This window comes from Giraffa tippelskirchi, chromosome 2 (genome assembly GCF_054371585.1).
Source record: "Giraffa tippelskirchi isolate mGirTip1 chromosome 2, T2T-mGirTip1v1.2.pri, whole genome shotgun sequence".
NCBI classification, from domain to species: Eukaryota; Metazoa; Chordata; class Mammalia; order Artiodactyla; family Giraffidae; genus Giraffa; species Giraffa tippelskirchi.
In genome coordinates this window covers 62,835,332-62,859,739 of record NC_137276.1, presented here as the reverse complement: position 1 = coordinate 62,859,739, position 24,408 = coordinate 62,835,332, and the positions used below count along the sequence as shown (strand labels likewise).

The 24,408-nt window shown below is 42.5% G+C and overlaps 1 long non-coding RNA gene across 2 annotated transcripts in view; it reads right to left on the bottom strand.

The window, feature by feature from the left end:
• The window catches only part of LOC145536140 (uncharacterized), a 48,467-nt gene extending 27,034 nt beyond the window's left edge, over positions 1-21,433 (bottom strand). Inside the window, exons 1-3 of one of the 2 annotated variants that reach the window (XR_014075666.1) lie at positions 21,325-21,433; positions 19,503-19,692; positions 7,009-7,059 (exon numbers count right to left, since the gene is read on the bottom strand). This is a non-coding gene — a long non-coding RNA (uncharacterized LOC145536140). Of the gene's footprint in view, positions 1-7,008; positions 7,060-13,322; positions 16,552-19,502; positions 19,693-19,779; positions 20,084-21,324 lie in introns of those variants that run through there. The other variant, XR_014075667.1, reaches the window with a different exon arrangement.
• Positions 21,434-24,408: the final 2,975 nt, after the last annotated feature.

The following is a 24,408-nucleotide window of genomic DNA, read 5'->3' as shown; positions in this document are numbered from 1 at the left end:
AGAGGCATAAGGAACAACACAAGTGCAAAGACTGTAGGGGCCGTAAAAAGAAACTTGATTACATCCCTGGAGTTGCAAGCACTCGATAGGTCTGGAATGTTGAGTTTGGAGGAGGTGTTGGAGAAATAAAGTTGGAGAGGTAAGGTCAAATCATAATGTGTTTTATAAGTGAGTTTTAAGATCAGTTAGTGGTCACTTTGAAGGCAGGTGTGGAGCACTGAGGGACAGGGGTTAATAATAACCTATAGAAGAGTTGGAATGCTCTTTTGTGCCAGGGTACTATAATCTTTTTACGTAAGTTTCTTCATTTAATCCTTCCAACAAGCCTAAGATATTTACTATCATTTTTTCTCTATTTTATGAGTGAGGAAACTGAGGCTCAGAAAGGTTAAATGCAATGGGAAATGTTACAGAGTCACACAGGAAATAGTATAGATGTTTAAGCACACAGCTGTGTATGTTAGTCGCTTAGTCATGTCCGACTCCTTGCGACCCCATGGACTGGAGCCCACCAGGCTCCTCTGTCCATGGAATTCTTCAGGCAAGGAGTGGGTGGCCATTCCTTTCTCCAGGGGATCTTCCTGACCCAGGGATCAAACCCAGATCTCCTGTATTGTAGCCAGATTTTTTACCGGCTGAGTCACCAGGGAAGGCCGAGCACACAGCTAGACCAGGGGAGATCTGGTGTCTCTCTAAGGTACCCACTCAGTCTGCCATACTACTTCCTCACTCAGATAGAGCTGTGGTTCTCAACAGGGAGTGATTTTGCCCTTCAGGAGACACATGGCAATGTCTGGAAACATTTTTGGTTGTTACAACTTGGGGGATGCTACTGGCATGTGGTGGGTAACTAACATCCTACAAAGGACAGTCATACACAGCAAAGAATTATCTGGTCCCAAATGTCAATAGCACCACGGTTGAGAAAACTTGAGATAGAGAATGAGTTGTAGAGGGCAAGACACAGGGAGGTAGCCAGAGGTTGAGTGTGAAAGTTTTAGAAAAAAAGGCTTTTTTTTTTAAAGGACTTGTATATTTTGTACTTATAGCAGCAAGAGACAGAGGTCAATTGCATCAAAGCCCTGGATGGATCTGGCATATTGTTTTCCTAGCATGTTCCAGCTACTCCCAAGCACCAGCCTTAAGAACTCAGGGATAACCAATCATGAATTATCCCAGAGTTACCCAGAACTCTGAAGAGTTTCCTGCCACCTGATAGATCCAGGAGTGTTAAGAGGTCTTAGTCAAGATGACCACCTCCTCACAAGCCTATTGTGACTGGCCAGGGCTCCCAGCTCTGGTCCTGCTGACACTTGGTACTGGAGCCCAACATTTTTGGTCAATGCATAATTTTAGCGAACAGTAACAAGCAGCAGCCAAGAGAACAGAGACACAAGAAGAATATTGCAAACCTTATTGCCTGAATCTGATACTCTTACAAGTATCTCTTCCACCTTGGTCAAGAGAGGACATTAAGTGGGTTAGCTGCCTGCTCACTGACTTAACACACTGGCTGGGAGCCCACTCGTCTTTCTGCCTGTAAACTTCACACTCCTATAAAGTGGATCTTTATAGGAGACTTGTAAAAGCTCAGAGGATGAGGCAAAATATTACCTTAGTTTCCAGGATATTTCATGATGGGTACTTGGTCTCCTGATCCTGCATATCTCTTGATTCCTAATCTTTGTGTGCTAAATTCATTTCAGTTGTGTCCGACTCTGTGCAACCCCATGGACTGTAGCCCACCAGGCTCCTCTGTCCATGGGATTGTCCAGGCAAGAATACTGGAGTGGGTTGCCATTTCCTACTCCAGGGAATATTCCTGACCCAGGGATCAAACCCATGTCTCTTGCATCTCCTGCATCGGCAGGCGAGTTCTTAACCGCTAGCGCCACCTGGGAAGCCCCTTCTGACCTTTAGCTGAACTCTTAACTGTTTCCCTCCTGGTTCTTGTCTGACTCTGTGGTTTGACTCTTGACAGAGGTATCTGTCCTGTTAATTACTGGGCTTTCCAGCAGGCCTTGTCTCTGTTCCAGGCCTATATGAATCATCAAAGCCTTGCCTCTGTCTTCCCATTATAACTTTTCATCTTGCCCATAGTCTTAGTGCTGAGTGAGGTAAAATTGTCCCCAGGGTCTAAGTTCTAAGAGGGCTCAGGAAGATCCACCTTTTCCTACATCTGAGAGTCCATTCTTAGAGAGTTAAGTTCTTCTAAACATCCTGTGTATATCAAGGCATCCACACGAAAATTCTGTATTAATTCATATTAAGTGGAAAAAAGAGTTTGTAGCCAAATAAGTTTAGGAAATGCTTTGTAGTGTTAGTTTCTTGTCTAAAACAAGGTTTCTCAGAACCCTTGATATATTATGCTCAGGATAAAGGTCTGATAAGGGCATTTATACAGTTCACAATCCAGTACCCCAAACCCTTGGGATGAGATGTATTTGGAATTCCAAATTTTTCAGATTTCAATACGGTAATGTGGTGAATATATGATTTATCCCATAGCATCCCCAGCAGAGTGGGAGAGGCCCTGTAATCACATATTTCTGCAACCAAACATATGGATATTCACACTAACTAGGTTAAATAAAGAATCTGAAAAGTTACACATCAATTTAGGTCAGGTTCTGTCCCTGAGTTATGAAAAAACATTTATTTTTCAGGACTTTTTCGGCTTCAACATTATGGATAAAAGATTGTGAACCTGTATATGAAGCCCCCTTGCTCCCTGCCTCCAAACATATTTGACCACATATTCCCCCTTTTCTGGGGGCATCCCATAGGAATAGGATCCACCGACTCTGGAGGACACTCAAGCTATTGGTCTACATTGCAACCTTCCCAGGGGAGGGAACACACTGTGGTCTCACTGGGCACTCACATTAGTCTCATCATCTCTGGTGACAACTGGATGAGATGGGGATTCTAATAACTCAATAAGGAGGAAGAGATTAAAAGATGAAGCTCCGACCAGACACAGCAGATCTGGTCAGATAGTCATGGTGCTCAACCTTCAGGCCCAAGGTGGAAAAAAAAAACATGAGGAAGAGCAGCACTGTGGAAACACAGGCTAGGTTTTCCTCTTAGCACTCTTCCACATTTTTCTAATTTCCTTAGAAAACTTCACCTTTTTCTCTCTCCCTGATTGTTCTTTTCTACTGCAAGGCGTTATTGTTCTGAGTGTTGCTGAGGAAGAAAGGCAGGCCCAGGGCTGATGCTTACCCTGAGGGCAAGATGCTGGGTCCTTGGGAAGAAGACTTCCTGTTGTTCTGGCATCATTGTCCCAGCCCAGAGCTGAGGTGGGGTGGGTGGAGTAGGGTGCACGCCTAAGGCCAGTGTCCCCTGGGTAAGGAGGAGGATGTTGGATTTCTGGAAGATTTCCAGGAAGACTTCCTGCTCTGACAAAAAACGACACAAACACAGGAAAAGGCTCTGGGGCCTAAGGGGAGGGAATAGTGGACCAGAGTAGAGACTTTGGGATGGGACAGCCGGATACAGAGAAGCCTTCCCCCTCCTTAGCCGGCTATGTTCCTCCAGCCAACTGAGAGCATTTCTCCACTGAGGGTGAAGGTTGGGGGCTGGAGGAGGGGGACCAGTAACTCTTGAACCCTCCTCACCTTCCTCTTATCCACTCTGCACTTCGTGTAATATTTCGCTATGGCTTGGTCCATGGTGGTCGGAGGTGGAGAGGGGGCAGTGAATCAGAGGGCCATTTAGCTAGGGCCTCACATTTATGAAGGGTCTCAAATACAGACCTTAAATGTGTGGGGTTGCATATCCAATGAGGAGTCTCATTCACCGGGATTAGCAGAAAACATGCATCCCAAACTTGTCTCATTACCAGACCAACCACCTGGGCCAGAAAAAGTACAAAAGCTCTTAAAATCTGAATAATGTCTGAATTTAGGTTAATAGTATAGTACTAATGTTAATTTCTTAGTTTTGATGAATGGACCATTCTTCTTATTGTTGTTCAGTTGCTAAGTCGTGTCCAACTCTTTGTGACCCCATGAACTACAACACTCCAGGTTTCCCTGTCCTTCACTATCTCCAGGAGTGCTATAAACTATTATTATTTTCATATGGTTTGTCAATTGCACCATTGGCTTCCCTGGTGGCTCAGATGGTAAAGAATCTGCCTGCAATGAGGGAGAACTGAGTTCGATCCCTGGGCTGGGAAGGTCCCCTGGAGGAGGGCATGGCAACCCAGTCCAGTATTCTTGCCTAGAGAATCCCCATGAACAGAGGAGCCTGGCAGGCTACAGTCCATGGGGTCGCAAAGAGTTGGACATGACTGAGCAACTAAGCACATGCTACATTATATGTGTGTGTGTGTGTGTGTGTGTGTGTGTGTGTCGGGGGGGTCATAAGTTTTAATTTGCTAAGTATAAACATTTGAAATAGGCTACAATCTAGTAACTATTTTTTAGCAATTAAAAAACATATCAAGAGCCATAAAAATGGAAGTAGTAAACACTTTTAAATAACAAAAAGGAAATAGTCTGGTGCTATATTCACCTTTGAGAAGGATAAGGGGACCCCCAGGCAGGAGGCTCAGGGTGCCTTCCCAGCTGTGTGCTGGGATTCAGCTTCTCGAGGACAGGATATTCTGCCAGCTCCTGGGCCCTCCTTTCATGGCTCCTGCCAACTTTGGCTTCATCTGCATCACTCTAGCGGCCTCTGCTGGGCTGGGGGTGAAAGGCGACCGAGGATGGGGTGGCACTCAGAACTCTGGTTGGGAAGTTGGGTGGGATGCTCTGGTGGGCAGTGTGAGGACACTGGTATCAGAAGGAACTCAAAGAAGATAAGATCTGAAGACTTCAAGGTTGTTTATACCATGCTTTGTTGGAACAAACGGTTCTGTTAGTGGTGCTGAGAATGGGAGGCAAGTTTAGGTATGAAGGCAAGATAGCTGAGCCCAGGGAGAGAAATGTTCTATTGCTGAGTGGGGATTCATGACTCAGTCTCTCCTCTTCCGAGCCCTGCCTCCATATGGTGACCACAAAGGGCCTGGCCTCTCTGAAAAGGGCAGCCATTCTCCTCTATGCAGCTGGTTGGGTCATGACCTCTCTGATTCAAAGAGAGAGAACAGGAAGTCCTCTTGAGGCCTCCTGGCCACAGCTGAGTTCTCTGATCAAGCTTTTACTAAAGGACCTTGTTTTGAGGGCAAGCAGTAGCCTTACCCAGGCAGTTAATGAAAATCCTTCTTCTTAGGCACATAGCATTTATTCTTGTGAGGTAGATGGTAACATTCAGGCCCCCGATCGCTTCTTTGAACCTACTGATGACCAAGTGAGTCCCAATGAGTACTGGGAATAAAAATAGCACATGGGAGCCCACAGCTTATTGCAGCTGCCGTGGCTAGTGACAGAAGCTGGTATCAGGTTATTGAGAAAACAGAGTCTTTTAGGTCTGGCAAAGGCTCACTTCAAACAGACTGAGGTTGTTGTCATCAAGAGTAAAGCAGTTTATACCTCGACAGCTTGCTTCCCCATTCACTTTGTTTCTCATTTAACAGTGTAGATGAAAACTTTATACTGCAGACAAAGCTGCTTAGTTTCATCTGGCCTAAGAACACTTATGTGTGAACTTTGGGCCCTTAAGTTGCTAGTGGTAGCAGCCTTCCCCAGTTCTTTCCTCTTTCTCTTGCTTTGTTTATTATCCAGGGCCGCTAAGGGGGCTTGCCAGGTGACGCTAGCAGTAAAGAACCCACCTTCCAAAGCAGGTAGATGTAAGAGACTCAGGTTTGATCCCTGGGTGGGAAAGATCCCCTGGAGGAGGGCATGGCAACCCACTCCAGTATTCCTGCCTGGAGAATCCCATGGACAGAGGATCCTGGCAGGTTGCAGTCCATAGGGTCACAAAGAGTTGGATACAATTGAAGTGACTTGGCACACACACATGCACAGGGCTGGTGAGAGCTGCTGTAGAGCTAACCCCTCAAGGCCATGGGCAAGTTCAGAGGTTCCTGAAATGATGCCCCTCCTCTACTCACATGCCCAGGTCAGCCTGGGCTGCTTGATGGCACAAGGTCTTGTCAGGGTTGTGGATTTCACAGGACAGAAATGATGGTTCAACCACAACAGGGTGGTTAGTTTTTATCAGTGGACAGTAAAGAGGAAGAGCATATCTGGAATAAGTGAAAACAAGCCCATTTCTAGAGTAGTCTGTATCTAGGAGTCAGATCTGTACAGACTCAGGATTACTATCTCCCATGTACAGAAAACTCCCAAAGATCAACAAGAAAAGATACCAGACATTCAGTGGAAAGGTGAGCAATGGACAGACTAGAAAATCATAGAAAGGAAATTAGAAGAGCTAGCAAGTGTGTAAAGAGATGTTCAACCTTAGAAGCATTCTGAGTGAAGCAAATTAAAGCATGATATCACTTTGTCATTAGATTAGCAAAAATTAGGCAAGTCATATATCACTTACCAAGTGTTGGCAAGAATGTGGGAAAAAGGGAACTGTTGTTGGTGGAGTATAAACTTGTAGACCATTCTAGAAGCCATCTGACTCTATTCCATCAATTTAAATATGCTATGACCTAAGAGCCAGAGATCCCACTCTTGGGTATATTGCTCCCCCAAAACTCTCAAACAAGCCCATAATGGAACATAAACAAGTGTATTTGTCAGTGAATTGTTTATGGAGGCAAACCTGGGTGTCATCACTGGAGAGATGGAGCAATGAAATGTGTGGATGCATGCTTGGATGTACTGTGTAGACACCAGACACAATGAACCAGAGGTACTTAGAGCCACACAGCAATCTTAAAAACATGAGTCATGTAAAGAAGAAATACAATAAAATCTATGGTACAGTACCATTTATGAAGACTGAAGTCATATCTATCCACGAAAGAGCACTATGTATCTTTTAGGAATACCTATATACCAGAGGATATACATTACACGTATTATAGTGAGTGCCCCTTATGGGGTAGGGAGAAAAATAAATGGTTAGGGGAATGAATAAGAAAAAAAATAAAAGAGAGGCACTTACCTACTAATGATGAAATGATGTACCATCAGCTGAAGAGATTTGTCCAACTTTCTGTTCCAGAGACAAAAAAAACAAAAATTACTGTCAAAACTTTTCATACAGACTGTCAAAAATAAGGGGGCATCTGGAGCTTCCCCTAACAATATTTGGTGGCTGTAAAAAGTTTGGATAGACATTTCAAATGAAAGACCACAAAGATTGTTACAAAATTCTTCAGGCATCTTAGAGGCACTTTAAGGTGACCCAGGAATTGTATGAATGAGAAGGCAGGTAAAGGCTTAGGCCCCCAAGTGACATGCCCAAGGAAGTCATGGGATGAAATTACAGTGGAAAGGGAAGATGTACATTGAGGGAAGCCAGAACGCAATGGATCTTATCTTGTCTTGGGTGACATGTCTCCTGATGGGAAATCTCTGGTTCCTGGAATCAGCCTGCTCACAATGAGCAGGATTTGTTTTACTAAAGGAGTCCTTCCAGAGATCTCATATCTGAGTTCCTTAAAGGCAGTCAATGGAGAAGAACAAAAGTACAGCAAGTGACTGGCCTGAAAGCAAGGTGATAGAAAAACAAAGGAAGGCACTGTGACCCCAGGTTAGTGATACATGTGGGGAAAGAAAAGGAGCAAACTTAAGAAGCAGGTGAAATTTGTGAAAACTTTTTTGTCTCAATCCAACATACTATCCCGGGACATAAAAAGGACGGAAGTGCAAAAACTCATAAAATTTGAATGTCTGAATTTAGGTTAATAGTATAGTACTAATGTTAATTTCTTAGTTTTGACAAATGGACCATTGTTAGGTGTCTATAAGGTGTTAGGGCAAGCTGAGTGAAGTTTAGACAGGAATTCTGTCTTTGCAAATTTTCTGTAAATCTAAAATTATTCCGAAATAAAAAGTTTTGTTTTCTTTTAAGTTAAAACTCCAGTCCAAAGACACTTAAAAGGAAATGGAAATAAGTAAATATATCAATCAGGTATATATTATATCTAAGATGTGTGCATACCTCATATCACCTGGGGCTTCCCAGGTGGCACAGTGCTAAAGAATCTGCCTGCCAATGCAGGAGATGCAGGTTTAATTCCTGGGTTGGGAAGATTCCTTGGAGTAGGAGATGGCAACCTATTCCAGTATTCTTGCCTGGAAAATTCCATGGACAAAGGAGCCTGGCAGGCTATAGTCCAGGGGGTCACAAAGAGTTGGACACAACTGAGCAACTGAGCACAACACTATAACAATGTGCATGTGTGTCTATATATATGTATGAATTTTAAAATTTGGAAGAATTTACACCAAAATATTATTATCTCTAGGTTATATTATAACTAGGATGTGGATGGAATAGCTTATTGATTTTTTCTTTATACTTTTTTGTATTGTCTGTATATTTTACATAAATGCCATAATTATGAGAAAAAAAACCTTATCTGAGTCTGCCAAAAGAACAGGGTGCCACGCTCAGAAACCTCCTTGCATGTCTTGCACAGATTCCAATCCCCACTAGGTGCCAGGCTCCTCCTCTCCCACGGCCTGGTTTGAGTAAATCTCCAGCAGATGAGCAGATTTCTTCTCCTTCTGTGAGGTTGTCAGTGAAAATGTGTGGTTCTGCCAGGGTTCAGGGAGAAGCACTGATGCTTTTATTGGTGGTCAGAGAGCTCTGAGCATGTTCACATTCTGCCTCTTACTGGACATGGAGATGCAGAGTCTATACGTATAGACTAATAGTGTTTCTTCCTTTCTTTTCTGATCTTTAGTATTTTTTTTATTACAAAAACCTGTATATAGATCAAGAAGCAACAGTTAGAACTGGACATGGAACAACAGACTGGTTCCAAATAGGAAAAGGAGTACGTCAAGGCTGTATATTGTCACCCTGCTTATTTAACTTACATGCAGAGTACATCAGGAGAAACGCTGGGCTGGAAGAAGCACAAGCTGGAATCAAGATTGCTGGGAGAAATATCAGTAACTTCAGATATGCAGATGACACCACCCTTATGGCAGAAAGTGAAGAAGAACTAAAGAGCCTCTTGATGAAAGTGAAAGAAGAGAGTGAAACAGTTGGCTTTAAGCTCAACATTCAGAAAACTAGGATCATGGCATCCAGTCCCATCACTTCATGGCAGATAGATGGGGAAACAGTGGAAACAGTGGCTGACTTTATTTTTCTGGGCTCCAAAATCACTGCAGATGGTGATTGCAGCCATGAAATTAAAAGATACTTACTCCTTGGAAGGAAAGTTATGACCAACCTAGACAGCATATTAAAAAGCAGAGACATTACTTTGCCAACAAAAGTCCGTCTAGTCAAGGCTATGGTTTTTCCAGTAGTCATGTATGGATGTGAGAGTTGGGACTATAAAGAAAGCTGAGTGCCGAAGAATTGATGCTTTTGAACTGTGGTGTTGGAGAAGACTCTTGAGAGTCCCTTGGACTGCAAGGAGATCCAACCAGTCTATCCTAAAGGAGATCAGTCCTGGGTGTTCATTGGAAAGACTGATGTTGAAGCTGAAACTCCAATACTTTGGCCACTTGATGCGAAGAGCTGACTCACTGGAGAAGATCCTGATGCTGGGAAAGATTGAGGGCAGCAGGAGAAGGGGACGACAGAGGATGAGATGGTTCAATGGCATCACTGACTCAATGGACGTGAGTTTGGGTAAACTCCGGGAGTTGGTGATGGACAGGGAGGCCTGGCGTGCTGCGGTTCATGGGGTCGCAAAGAGTTGGACACAACTGAGTGACTGAATTGAACTGAACTGAATCAATATATGTGCACTGTAATAAATTCAGAAAGCATAAATGTGTAAATAAAAAAGAAATATCCCCATATATGGCTAAAGAAGTTTTTCAAAAATAGACTTTTTAAACAAAAGATTTAAATTCACAACAAAATTGAGTGGAAGGTACAGCAATTTCCCATATGCTCCCTAGCCCCATACACACACAGCCTCCCCCAGTATTAACACCCCTCACCAGAATGGTACATTTGTTACAATCAATGAGCCTGTGGGTTTTGACAAATGTATAATGATGTGTACACATGTCATTAGGTATACATGTCTGTATGATTTTCATATCATACAGAGTAATTTCACTGTCCTAAAAATCGTTTGTGCTCCACCTATTTATCTCTTCCTTGACATTTTTCGTATCAGTAAATGGATATATTTGTCATTCCTCTGAATGGTTACATAGTATTCCACTGAATGTTGTGCCATAGTGTAGCAACCAAACGGCAACAGCAACAACAACAACAACCATACTGTAGGCATTTTCTAAGCCTCTGCTAATACAAGTGCATCCACACCAACACTTGCACATATATCTTGTGCAGTCTTGCTATTTCTGTGGGAGAAATATTTTCCATGTAAATTTGAATCACATATTTACAATGTTGGAAGAGATTTCCTTCTAAAAGCTTTTGTTCATTCAACAAGTATTTATTGGGTGTTATTTTGTATCAGACCCTAGGAATTCAGCTATGAATTAAAACAGATACAGTTTCTAGTAGAGGACCACTGTCACTAAACAAATAACCACACAAACCAATATATTACTGCAATTGTAACTTCTCTGAAGGAAAAGAAAAGGCTGTTGGAGAATATAGGTAGAGGAATCTACTTGATACTGAGGATTCAGAGAGAGACGTCATCAAGCTGAGAATTAAAGGATAAATAGGAATACACTAGGAAGAGTGGGATAGTGTGCCGAGCTGGAGGAACACCACGGCCAGCGTCGGGGAGAAAATCTGGAAGTGAGGCTGAGAGGAAGGCTGGACCAGGCCATGCTTGGTTTTCTAGGCTGCCTGATCACAGTCTCCCTAACAGAGCAGGAAGATTCCATTTCCTGTATCCTTGAGACCAGCAACGCTTAGAGGTGCTTTCATCCCTCCGTTCTATAATTACGTGACCATTCCTTGATTGTGGCCATGCCTTGATAGTTAACACTAGCCTTTTTGAGAAGTGTGTAACAGCTCACGTAGAGATTGTCAGATTCAATATGTACATCAGATTTACTTCACAAAGTTAACCAAATTCCCCAAATCCCTGTGCATCCAGCATATTTATTCTATTTTAGGACTTAAAGTATGAAAGAAATTTCCTGTTTTTTCCGTAAAACCGATTTCTTCATCTAAAGCAAACAGTGCTTGTTCCATTCAGCTATGTTCCAGAAGCTCCCTCTGGGGGTCCTGGATCCGCCTTGTTCTAGCCAATGAAACGCAAGGCCTGTGTGGGAGGAAGAGGCAGCTGGGCAGCTGGCCTTTTCAAGTCATGCTTCCTAGTTACACCCTTGATGCTGTGAGTGGGCTGTCAAATACAGGCCTTTCAGTCTGTGTGTCCCACAGCATCCTGGGATAAACCTGTCATCACAAGGTCCAGAGTGTTACTTAATCTTTCCTAATGGTGCTCAATAAGTATTTACTGAACAGATATATTGTATTAGCAGAAGGTAGAAAACATCTAAATCATGGTACAGAATTTAATGGAATACTATGCAAGCATGCAAAGGGTGGGTAGATACATATTTACTGATGTAGAAAGATGTCCATGAGCTATTAGGTGGAAAATGCTAGCTACAGAACACATATAGTACAGTCTTTTCTTTTTAAAAATTGTGTACACATATATATGGAAGACATTTATGTTTTTATTTATACATTTCTGCATTGTCTGAATGTTACAGTGCACAGATGTGAGTTTTGTAATTAAAATGAATGAAGGAATGAATGAATAAGGGAATTTTTAGGATTTTCAGAGGGCTGAATGGAAAATAAAACTCAGTCTTTAAGTTCCTCTCCCTGATCTATTTACCAAATCTAAGACTTGTTCTTTCAATCTCTATTTGAATAATAAAAAAAAAAAAAAATTACCAAAGGGTGCTTGTGATATAATAAGTAAAACACAGGGGCAGAAAACCTGGGAAAATTTTGTATATGTATAGAAAAGGGTCTCAGAGCAAACTGCTTACAGAGCTATCCCTGAGTATGGGGTGGATTAGAGGAAACCTCTACTTCTATTGTTTGAATATTTTGTAATTTGTATCTATTTCTCTATATATCTATATGTATACATATATAATGAAGGGTTAATTTCCCTTTTTTTTTTTTACTATTCCATACTTCCTTTTCATTCAAGATTTATTCATTCATTCAGAAAATATTTATTGAGCAACGACTATCAGCTTTACCCAGTGCTAGAAATTTTTCTTCTTCTTTTCTTAATTCGGCCATTCTAGTAGGGGCAAGTAGTATGTCGTTTTTTAGCTTTGATTTACACTTCCCTAATAATTAATGATGTTGAGTATCTTTTCATGTTCTTTTTGATCATTTGTATGTCTCTTTCAGAGAAATGTCTATTCAAATCCTTTGCCCATTTTTAAACTAGGTTGTGGGATTTTTTTTGGACATGTACACACTGCTGTATTTATTTATGGCTGTGCTGGGTCTTTGGTGCTGTACACAGGTTTTCTCTAGTTGTAGAGAATGGGGGCTACTCTCTAGCTGTGGTGCATGGGCTTCTCACTGTGGTGCTCCTTTTGTGGTGGAGCATGGGCTCTACGTGTGCAGGCTTCAGTTGTTGTGGCACTCGGGCTTAGATGTTCCTTGGCATGTGGAATCTTTCCAGACCAGGGATGGAATCCATGTCCCCTGAATTGGCAGGCAGATTCTTATCCAAGTTGTGGGATTTTAGTTCCCTGACCAGGGATCAAACCCAGGCCCTCCACAGTGAGAGCATGGAGCCCCAACCACGGAACCACCAGGAAATTCCCTAAAAGATTTTCTTCTTAAGGAGCTCACAGTTTAGTGGGGAAGACTCACAAGAAAGCAATGTGGGGACTTCCTTGGTGGTCCAGTGGCTAAGACTGTGCTCCCAATATAGAGGGCTAGGGTTCGATGCTTGGTCAGGGAACTAGATCCCACATGCCATAACTAAGACCTGCAGCAGTGAAATTAATTAATTTTTTAAAAAAGCAATGTGATGTGAGAGGATATATAATGCCAAGTATTAGGCAGGCCCCCATCTTCCAGGAGAGCCATAGAATGACCAGGGAGGGCTTCAGAGAGGATATGGTGCTTATGCTGAATCTTAAAGAATGAGGAGGTGTTTGCCAGTTGGACAAGGTGAGGAAGGGTATTCCAGAGAAAGAATACCTTGCATGAAAACACCTTTTATAAAAATCTAGAGACGTCTAAGAGGCTATCCTGCTCATGAATATTAAATGTATCAGCATGGTGGAAACATAAGGGCCATGGGGACAAGACGGGCCAGAGAAAGACACCCTAGGAAAAATAAGAAGCCTTTGAAGAAGCTTGTGTGAGCTATAGAGCTGGCATTGTTGCCCCATTTAATAGTTGAGTAAACTGTGTCACAGAAATGACATGCTCAAGGCCACATTAGGGTAGGAGCCCAAGCTGCAACATAGTTCTAGGGCTTTCATGCTTCAGGCTACAGGGCTTCCTGGGCCAGGTCCTATCCTTGAGAGCCTTCTGATGTTCTGGCTTGAACCACTCCAGTTTGTTAGCAAAGAAGAACAGGGCCAACTTCACAGTAGGCTCTGACCACAGTGGCCACACACTTGGCACACTCTTGTACCGGAAGCCACAGAAGAGCTTTCTCCAAGAGGGATTTTCCTAGAAAAGGACATATGCACACTCAGTCTTGAAGTTGCTGGGTACCCCTTAGAAATGATGGAGGAGGCAGCTTCCCGGAACCTAGCTGTCCTGGGGAGCCAGTTTCCATTCTCGTTGCCAGCATGTAAGAAAGTGGTACTTAGGCCTCTTGTTCCCACCGAAGCCAGAGAGTCATGGATGTAGCAGTAGCTCAGATCCAAAGCTTGATGATGCTGTATAGACTCTGAAATCAGAAAGAGCTAATTCTCACATTCACTCTAATGGCAAAATGAAAAGATTGACAATTCCATGTGTTGACAAGAATGTGGAGCAACTAATGATTTGGTAGTTATTTAATAAAATTAAATATATTCCTACCTAAGAAAATGTTCATGACAGTATTATTCAAAATGATCTAAAGCTAGAAACAATGTAAATGTTCATCAACAAGTGGGTGGATAAATAAATTGAATGGTATATTCATAAAATCATATGCTATTCAGCAATAAAAAGGAAGAAACTGCTGATACAGAAGACAATGTGGACAAACCCTAGACATACTATGTTGAGCAAAAGAAGCCAGATACAAGAGTATGATTTCATTCATATGAGTTCAAGAATAGAAAAATCAAGTCTATGAGAATAGAAGTCAGATTACTGGTTACTTGAGATTTATGGGGCATGGGTATTTGCTGGAAAGCGACATGAGGGAAAGTTTGAGAGGGATGGAAGTGTTTTAATCTTGATCTGGGTGGTGGCCACATGGGTGTATGCATGTTAAATGCATATAAGTGACAGTGTAATGAAGTATTCTGTGCGTGTGTGTATGTGAGAGAGAGAGACAGATAGGTGACAGAGACAGAGAGAGACAGAGAATTTAAGTCTTGATTCTAGTTCCCAGTTCTACCACTGTGGCTTCTGGGAAAGTTAGTTAACATTTATAACTCCCTTGTCTCAACTATAAAATGGGGATAATAATAGTTCTTCTCTTACAAGGTGGTTCTTACATTTTTATTATACTGTGATTGGAGCACTTAATATGAGATCTACTCTCTTAAGAGATTTTTAAGTGTAAAGTACAATATAGTTACAGTCACAAAACTATACAACAGATCTAAAACTTATTCATTTTGTATTACTGAAGCTTTAAACCTATTGATTAGCAACTCTTCATTTCTCTCTCCCCCTTGGCAACCAATGTTCTGCTTTTGGCTTCTATGAGTTTGACTATTTAAATTCCTTATATAAGCAAAATCATATAGTATTTGTCCTTCTGTAACTGACTTTATTTCACTTAGTATAATGCAGGGGTCCCCAACCCCCAAGAACCCTGGCCTGTGGCCAGTTAGGAACTGGGCCGCACAGCAGGAGGTGAGGTGAGTGGTGCATGAGAAAGTGAAGTTTCATCTGTATTTACAGTCACTCCCCATTGCTTGTCATGCCCACTCCCCATTACTGGCTGAGCTCTGTCTCCTGTCAGACCGGTGGTGGCATTAGATTCTCATAGAAGCACAATAAATGTAACGCACTTGAATCATCCCAAGACCAAACCCCTCCCCGCCCTTGGTCCATGGAAAAGTTGTCTTCCACGAGGCCAGTCCCTGGTACCAAAAAGGTTGGGTACCACTGGTATAATATCCTCAAGGCTCCACCATGTTGTAACATATTTTTAGGATTTCCTTTTTTTTAAGGCTTAATAATGTTTCATTGTATATATATACCACATATTCCTAATCCATTTATCCTTTAATAGACATTTAGATTGTTTCCACAACTTGACTACTGTGAACAGTGTTGCAGTGAACATGGGAGTGCTAATATCTCTTTAAGATACTGATTTTAATTCTTTTAGATAGATACCCAGGAGTGGGATTGCTAGATTATACAGCAGTTTTCTTTTAAATGTTGAGAAATTTTGACACTGCTTTCCATAGTGGCTGTACCATTTTGCATCACCACCAACAGTGTACAAGGGTCTAATTTCACATCCTTGCTAATTCTTCTTTGCTTAAGGTGGTTTTAAGAGTGGAATGAGATGATGCACAAAACTCTCTTAGTCCAAGAGCCTGGAAAAAAACTAAGAGTTTGGCAAAAGTTATTCTCACTGTTGCTTCCTCATCTGTCACTTACCCAATCAGGAAGAGGCCCCTGAAGCCTCACCCCTCAAAAAACAGTTTCACCACTGGATTGTGTCAGGTCTCCAGGCAGTGCTCCCAACCCCTAACAACACTAAATGTTGTCATGCTTGCAGAACCCATGAGGCTCTAGTGACTAGAAAGAAGCTTCATCGAGTTCTGAACAGGAAGCAGCAGTGGCAGCTGATAATCTATGACCTGAATATAGCTATCCATTATCTCACTGTGGTTTCTTGTTTCCCTGCCAGAGGAAACGCCTACGACTTTCTTGAAGTTATTCTAAACACTCAGTTCCTTGTTTAGCTCTGGCAGGATAAAGTTACCCCTGGGCACTCCCGCACTTCAGGCTGCGGCCTCCCTCTCAGCCTGGGGGATCTCAGCTCAGCAGCCAACCTCTGGGGTAACTGTCCCCTCTACTTGAGAGGGTGGTGACAGGATCAAACAGGGAAAGAGGCCAACAGTATCTATAGCCGTTGGAAGAAAAAACAAAACAAAGCAAGAAACCTTTACCACAACATCCCCTTTTTGTTCCTGTTTAAGAAACCAGCCAGGCAAAACTGCCACACTAGGAACGAGGGTGTCGCCAGTTTCTTCTCATCATCGTTAGTTTCTGAGTTGCTCTTTGCCTCTAGTTGCTTATCTCTGCTTCTGTCCTCCTCAGGGAAGCAAATCTGTCCTCTTGGTGAGTCCACCCTCCGGGTAAGGAGTAAAGTGCAGGCCCAAGCTTCAGGCTTGGGCAAGAAAGCACTGTTGACTCTTGTTCTTGTAGATCTTAGAGCCCAGGAGGCTCTTGGACAAACTGCAGAGGAGGGAAAGTTTGTCTTTGACTTCTCATCCCCTTGGCTGTCCTCTGACCAGCCTGTTCTTCACCAAAGCTTTTATGATACCAATACACACCATCTGGGGAATGATTCATTCTGAAGAATTAAGGATTTCAGGTGCTTATGTTTTAAAAGAGAACTCAAGATAGTAATGCTTAAATCAAAGGACTACATCTCTAACTGACATCTGGGGAGCTGTGTTTGGCAGGAGGGGAAGGCCTTTGGGCTCTCTTTGGCCCCCTGGTGGCCATCACTTCTCGATCAGTTCTCCAGATGGAGATGACACAGAATGACTAGTCTTAGAAAACTGTTTTTTCTTAAGAGGAGCAGGAAGGTAGAACTCCTGCAATCGGAACAAAATGGGGAAACTATAAAAGCAGGTGGCTTCAAAACACAGGAAAATGTTTTCAAAAGCTCCTCTCACAGACCCAGAGTTTGTGCTCAGAGCTAGGAGGCCCCTAGGAAAGCTGGAGGAGTAAGTGGTTATTAACGGGTTCTGATAAAGAATCTGCCTGTAATGCCGGGGACCCAGGTTTGATCCCTGGGTCAGGAAGATCCCCTGGAGAAGGACATGGTAGCCCATTCCAGTATTCCTGCATGGAGAATTCCATGGACAGAGGAGCCTAGTGGGCTACAGTCCATGGTTGTAAAGAGTCGGACATGACTGGGTGACTAACGCTTTCAAGGGGTTCTGAGACGCGGTGGAAGTAACACCAGATTAGCAGGGACAAAAACAGCCTTCTCAAGGCCAGGCTATGCCATCAGCTAGCCAAACCCTGAGCAATCCTTAACCTCTCTGGGGTTTGTTCTCTTCAGTTAAAATATTCCAGGCAAGAAGAACACACACTGAGATGTTGACAGAGGTCCTCCCTGGGTGTGGGATTACAGGTGGATTTAGTTTTTTTCTTGATATCTGTATCAGCCAGTGTTTAATCAGAGACGCTACTAGGAATGTCATAGAATGAGTTTATTACAATGACTTGACATTTTGCAATTGTGGGAGCTGGTTAAACAGCTTGTGTGTGACTGTAGAGTACGTTTCTGGTGCTGGGCCTGAAGTTAGGAGGGCAGGTGGTCAGGAAGAGTAGCTAGATGTGAACTGTGGGAGAGCAAAGGCAAAGCAAACTTGGAAAAAAAAAATATATATATATATGGTGCACACAAGGGTGAATTGGAAGCTTTGTCAATTTCTTACTGGGTCCTTTGTCATGGAGCTAAACACACACTGGGCCCAGGAGTTGAAAAAGCTTCAGGATGAGATTTAGTGGGAACTGAAGGAACTGTGGGCCTAATTGCTACCCTGGGGCTAACAAGGTGAGTCAGCAGATGTGAGAATGTGTGTGAGTTACAATAGCACCTGATTCTACACAGACCTTCTGAGCTTACGCAAATGTTTTTGTGGCTAATCCTTGCCCAGAACCAGACAAGGAAAGCAATTCTGAAAGACATAGTTTAAACATTTAGCTAGATTGACATAGTACAAATTTACCATGATTCTTTTCTGTATTTGCCAAACCTTCTTCAATTAACACATACTACTTTAACAACCAGGAAAAATCTTTGAGTCCCTAAAATATTCAAATGGCTAATAAATATATGAAAAGAGACTCAATTCACTAACCAGTAGGAAAACACAAATGAAAAGCACAGTATGACATCCATACACACCCACCAGAATGGCTAAAATGAAGAAGATAGTCAACACTAAGTGTGAGTGAAACTATGAGCAACTGGAACTTGCATTCATTGCTCACAGGGGTGTAAATCAGTACAACTATCAACACTTTGGAAAATTGTTTGGCAATATCTGCCAAAGTTGAACATATGTGTACCCTATGATTAGCAATTACATTTCTAGAAATACATATGTTTACCAAAAGACACATACAAGAATATGCAGAGTGGCACTATTTGTAATAGCTAAAAACCAGGAACAATTCAAATGTCCACCGATAATAGAATAGACAAATAGTTCATGATGAACTTATATAATCCACTATCCAACAATGAGAATAATAACCTATAACTACATATGACAATAAGGATGAATATCACAAATACCACATTAAGTGGAAGAAACCAGACATTAAAGAATTCATACTTCTAATTCCATTTATGTCGAGTTAAACAATAAGAAAAGTTAACAGATGCCTTTAATCTACGAACAGGGATTGGCCTTGAGCCATTAGTGACTGGAATGGGTCAAAAGGAGGCTTCTGAGGTATAGAGATGTTCTGTTTCTTCATTTAGGTTTTGGATACATAGCAGTATTTGACTTTTGAGAATTTATAGAGCTGTATGTTAATGATTTGTGCACATTTCTGTATACAAGTTATACTTCCACAAAATTTTTGAAGAATTAGTAACCCCTGGCTTAGGGAACTAAAGATGACTACTCTTGTTATATCACAAGTTGAACTGATCAAATTCCACAATGTGCTCAGATGGAAAAAGAAAAAGGAACCCTGATGAATACGTAGACACAGTAATGAAGAGAGAAAATAGAATATTTAATCTGGGTTGGTATCTTTTTAAAAAATGAGGTAAAATCTCCACAATGTAAAATCTATTTCTTTATAATTTTTTTTTTAGAGAGAATGTGTGTGATTGTGTGTGTGGCAGGGATGATACTTGTTAGGGGAAAGCGGGAAGGAAAGACAAGTTTCCTAAATCCTTGACTAGCTTTGGCCATGGCCTGCCCTGATGTGACAAGCATCTGCTTTGCTTGCTAAGCTAAGGTCTTGTGACCAAACAGGGAAATGTCACTGTTCCCCCTGAAGTCAGTCTTTTCCTTGACTAGGAGGTGACTCTTCATCCCCCTGAAGCCAGGCTGGACCAAATGATAAAAGTGACTACAAATTTCAGAAATGCCACTGAATCCAGGCCCCACTCTGCTCCCTCTAGTCCAAAAACATGCACTCAGCCTCACCTGTGACTATGTCTGTCCCCAAAGCTTCTTTTTTCATGAGACAGATCAGGATGACAAGTTCAGCAAGGGCTTTGGTCGTCCAGCAGTGGTAGCTGTCATTTTGCTGTACAGAGTCGTGACATGTCTGCACTTCTAGGCTCACTGGGGCAGCTCTTTCTTTGTTTGGCTCCCACACTAGCACCAGCACCATCTGGAGAGGGAAGCAACCCACAGCCTCCTAAATATCTACACTGGAGCAGAGGCCAAGGATCCCAGAAGAATCTGTCCCTAACAGTACCTGGAGAAAATTAATTGAGTGCCTACTGTATGCTTGGCATGGTACTCCCAGGAAGACATCTGAGCCTCTTGGACACCAGCAGAAGGCTAGGGACTCAGCCAACGTTCCCTGAGCTAGAGCTTTTTAAGGGCAAGAGAAATCTGGATCAGTTACAGTGGGTGACTCATTCTCCCTCTTCCTAGAAGCCTAACCAGCATCAGAATTTATTTTCTTAAAATAAAATTAAATACTTTGAACATGTATACAAAGAGAAGTCTGGAAGTACAACAGCAGAGGTTGTCTTTTGAGTCCTGGTGTGAGGTTGATATATCTCTTCTTTATACTTTTTAAGGCAGCATGAGTACATGCTCAATCTGACTCCTTGTGACCTCATAGACCATAGCCCGCCAGGCTCTTCTGTCCATGGGATTTTTCCCAGCAAGAATAGTGGACTGGGTTGCCATGCCCTCCTCCGGGGATCTTCCCGACCCAAGGATCGAACCTGTGTCTCCTGCATCACCTGTATTACAGGCAGGTTCTTTACCACTGAGCTACCAAGGAAGTCCTTTAAGCCCACAACCTTCAGAGAGCAAGCACTAGGGTTCAAATCTCTGCCTTGCTGTGTACTAGCTTTGTAGCTTTGTGCAAGCTACTTCACCTGTATGAACGTGAATCTTCTTACCTGTAAAAGGGAATGAAAATAAACCTATTTCATAGGGATATTATGAAGTTTGAACCAAATGATGCACATTAAATGCTTTCATACTGTGTTTTATATAGAGAAAATATTCCATAAATGGGAGCTGTTGTTGTGATCATCTGTGTGTGTTAGTCGCTCAGTCACGTCCTACTCTGCGATCCCATGGACAGTAACCCGCCAGGCTCCTCTGCTGTGGGATTCTCCAGGGAAGAATACTGGAGGGGGTTGCCATTTCCTCCGCCAGGGGATCCTCCCCAACCAGGGCTCAAACCCACGTGGCCTGTGTCTCTTGCATTGCAGGGGATTCTTTACCCACTGAGCCATTGGGTGTTACATTTTTATACTGTTTGATAATTTTTTCAACAAACATTTTTAAAATCAAAACAGTAAAAAAACTTTTTTTTTTTTAAGAGAAGTAAAGGATAGCTGTATAGCTGTTAGGGGAAGAGAGTTAGTAAGAGGGCGTGTGCAGACGCAGTAGGGGTCTGGGCAGGAGGGTGGGGCTCAGATGTGGAGATGGGGAGTGTGAGCCTTTTTTTCTGGCCTCCAGCTGAGGAGCCATCTCTTTCTGTTCTGGGACACTGCCCCCTGCTCTCTCAGGACAGACATAAAGACATAACTGGAGACAAACTGCTGCAGTTAGCTCTACCCTGGCAACATCTCTGATTCTCATAAAACCCTGGGACACATTGGCCACCAGAGGGTTTCTTGCCATGTCTGGGTCCAGGGTGACCTGGCTAGCTCAGCACAAGATTGGTATGATTTCATCTCCTGGTTTGACAGGCTGTGTCTGTGAAAATTGCCCTAAAAGGTTAGCTCCTTGAAGATGCTCCTCGTTAGTCCCTGAAGCTCAGGATTCATCTTACCTTTAATAAGACAGCCACTGCCATATCATCAAGATAGCTCTAGACCAGAGATAGTTCTTAGCCGTGGTATCCTCTCTCCCCTTTCCTGAGGCTTTTCATTTTCTGTTAAGTGGATGCTGGCTTTGGCCCTTTGTGCCTGGCCTGGTGCTCAGCATACACTGTGGGTTTGCCTTTTGTCACACTGAGCATGCCTTCTGCAACCACGCTGGGGCACACATTCTCCCATATTTGGGAGTAAGCCGGAGACTTGGCGGCATGTGGGTTTCTGTTTAAAATTCCAAAGCCAGCGGGGCGTATATTATCCATTTCCTCAGATCCAACATGCTGTAAAGCGTGAGTCAGAGTCGGATAAGCTTCTTCCCAGGGGAAGTTGTGTCAGTTGGTTAGTGAATGTAATTAAACCAGGATAATGTTCACTGGCATTAGCTGCAGATTAATGCAGAGAAAAACAAAATCTCCATCTTAAGTTTACAATATTCCTGCCAAGATAAGACAACTTTTCCAAGTGTCACTGATCAGAGAAGGTGCAATCCAACCTTCACAAAATTTGAGAGGTACAGGAAGACCCTTCCATCAACACTCCCCTTCCACATAAATAAATAATGCAGAAATGAGGACCTCTATGGGGAGAGATTATATTCTGATTATTTTTAAGGTATATGTGTGAGTGAGGTTACATGTTAGCAAATATCCATGAGGGTGACTTTATCTGATTTAATCCATCATCGCTGAAGGCCAGATGGTTGAAAGCAGACTCTGGGGGAATGGAACATGGGATAGATAAGATTTCATAAGCATTGAGGATAACATCCAGTTTATTGTGCTTTGCATACCACTGGGCCCTTTGGGAGGTTCCTCCCAGAAGCCAGGAAGCAACTAAGGCCCTGAACTTCAGAAGGGCTGAGGGGGTGAGGGTACCAACAAGGAAGTTAGGAAATGAGGGATGGGTCTAGAGAACATTGGAAACCACGATTTTCATAGCATATTTTAGCCTAGACAAGCCCTTTTCTCAATCATGGAAGCCACAAAATAGAAAGACAATTCTAGAAAGGCTGCTGGAAGTCACTTAGTCCAACTCCTCTTTGGAGAAGAGCAAACTGAGGTCTAATAGAGAGGTTAACTAAGTTGCCCAAGTTTCAAACCCTGGGTTGGGAAGATCCCCTGGAGAAGGGAAAGGCTACCCACTCCAGTATTCCGGCCTGGAGAATTCCACGGACTGTAAAGTCCATGGGGTCGCAAAGAGTCAGACACGACTGACGGACTTTCACTTTCGCCTTCACCCAGCAGGTAAGTGGCAGAGTTGAGACTTAAGTCTCCCACTTAAGGGATGACAAGAGTCAATATTCAGGTTGAGCTCACTGGCCCATATCTACAAATATCTGTCCTGCCTTTTCAAATATAACCTCTACCCAGGGTATAAAAAGCAATGCTAAACCATTGCTTCTGAAAAAGTAGTCTCCTGCCACTCAGGTCCCTCCTGACATAAATTAACAATTTCAAAACGCATTTTTTTCTTAACTCCACTAAAAAGTATGCTAAATTTCATATGTTAGTTGCTCAGTTGTGTCCAAATCTTTGCGACCCCATGGACTTGTAGTTCACCAGGCTTCTCTGTCCATGGGATTCTCCAGGCAAGAATACCGGAGTTGGTAGCCATTCCCTTCTCCAGGGAATCTTCCTGATCCAGGGATTGAACCCTGGTCTCCTGCATTGCAGGCAGATTTTTCACTGTCTGAGCCGTGAGGGAAGCCCAAATTTCATATAACTGAGATTTAAAACATTACTAACTGGAATAACTTCTGGAAATAAAGAAAAAGGAATTTGTGAATGTTCTTTTAACTCTGTAATGAAGTATTCTCACCCTCACGCCACTCCCACTTTCCACTTGAAAAAAGCATTTAGAAATATACTTTTTTCTTTTTTTTTTTGGCATTTCTCTGTGTTTTCAAATACCCCTTCTGATTCAGGTCAAAGCATTTTGTTTTTCTTAAATGTGAGATTGTATTCTTTCTGCCCAAAGAGGATTGAAGACTTTTCCAAATAAGGAAGTTTTGCTGGAGTGTGTGTGGCCCAGGCAGCCGCAGTTGTTGGAGTCTTAACTTAGTCAAATACAGTAGCTCTACTAAGCCGGAAAGCACTTAGGGACTCATTAGCACTACTGCACAGCTGAACCAATGGGGGCCGGGGGTGCTGCCAGCAAGTGGTTGTGGCAGGGACATGAAAAAGATTTGCAGAGAAGGCAAAGTTTGGTTTGGGCACAGCCCTGCTCTCCTCACTCCCTCTTTCCCAGCCCACAAGTCCTGCTTGTGTCTGCCTTTTATTCAAAATAGAAAGAGGATGCTCCAATTCTTTGGAACCAGATAGATCCAAGTTTAAAACCCTAGCTCCTCACATAGAATCTTTGTGACCTTATAAATTTGCTCAAATTTCCTTTAAAAGCAAAAATAATAGTGCTTATCTTACAGAGTTGTTTTGAGGGGTAAATAACCTAATAAACATAATGTGTATAGTATGTTCCCAATTCCCCTTTTTAGGTTTTAAAATTACAGTTGACCCTTGAGCAACTCAGAGGTTAGGGTCACTGACCCTCCACGCAGTCAAAAATCTGGGTATAGTTAGCTCTCTGTATGTGGTTCCTCTGTATCCTCAGTGTCCCATTCTCATATTCAACCAATCATAGATCCTATAGTACTGTAGTTTTTACCACGGAAAAAAATCTGTGAATAAGAGGACCTGTGCATCTCAAACCATGTTGTTCAAGGATCAACTGTCCTCCTTTTCCATCCTTTCTCTAGTACCTCCTCTACTATCGGAAACAACTTAGTTTGACTTAGTACTTAACTAGGGATTAGGAGGAAAATGCGATTATTAAAATAATTTGTGCTAAGGTGTGAGTGACTACAATGATAATGTATTAGCCTATATCAACTTCCATAACCAGGGATGTTGTTGTAAATGCGATGAAGAATTTCCTTGCAAAACTGGGGACATTTAATTTTGCAATGCCCTTAATTTATACCACTATGCCTTGTCCACCTGCCATGAAGCCTAGTCAACCTCTTAAGGTGAGAAGAAGCAAGTGCT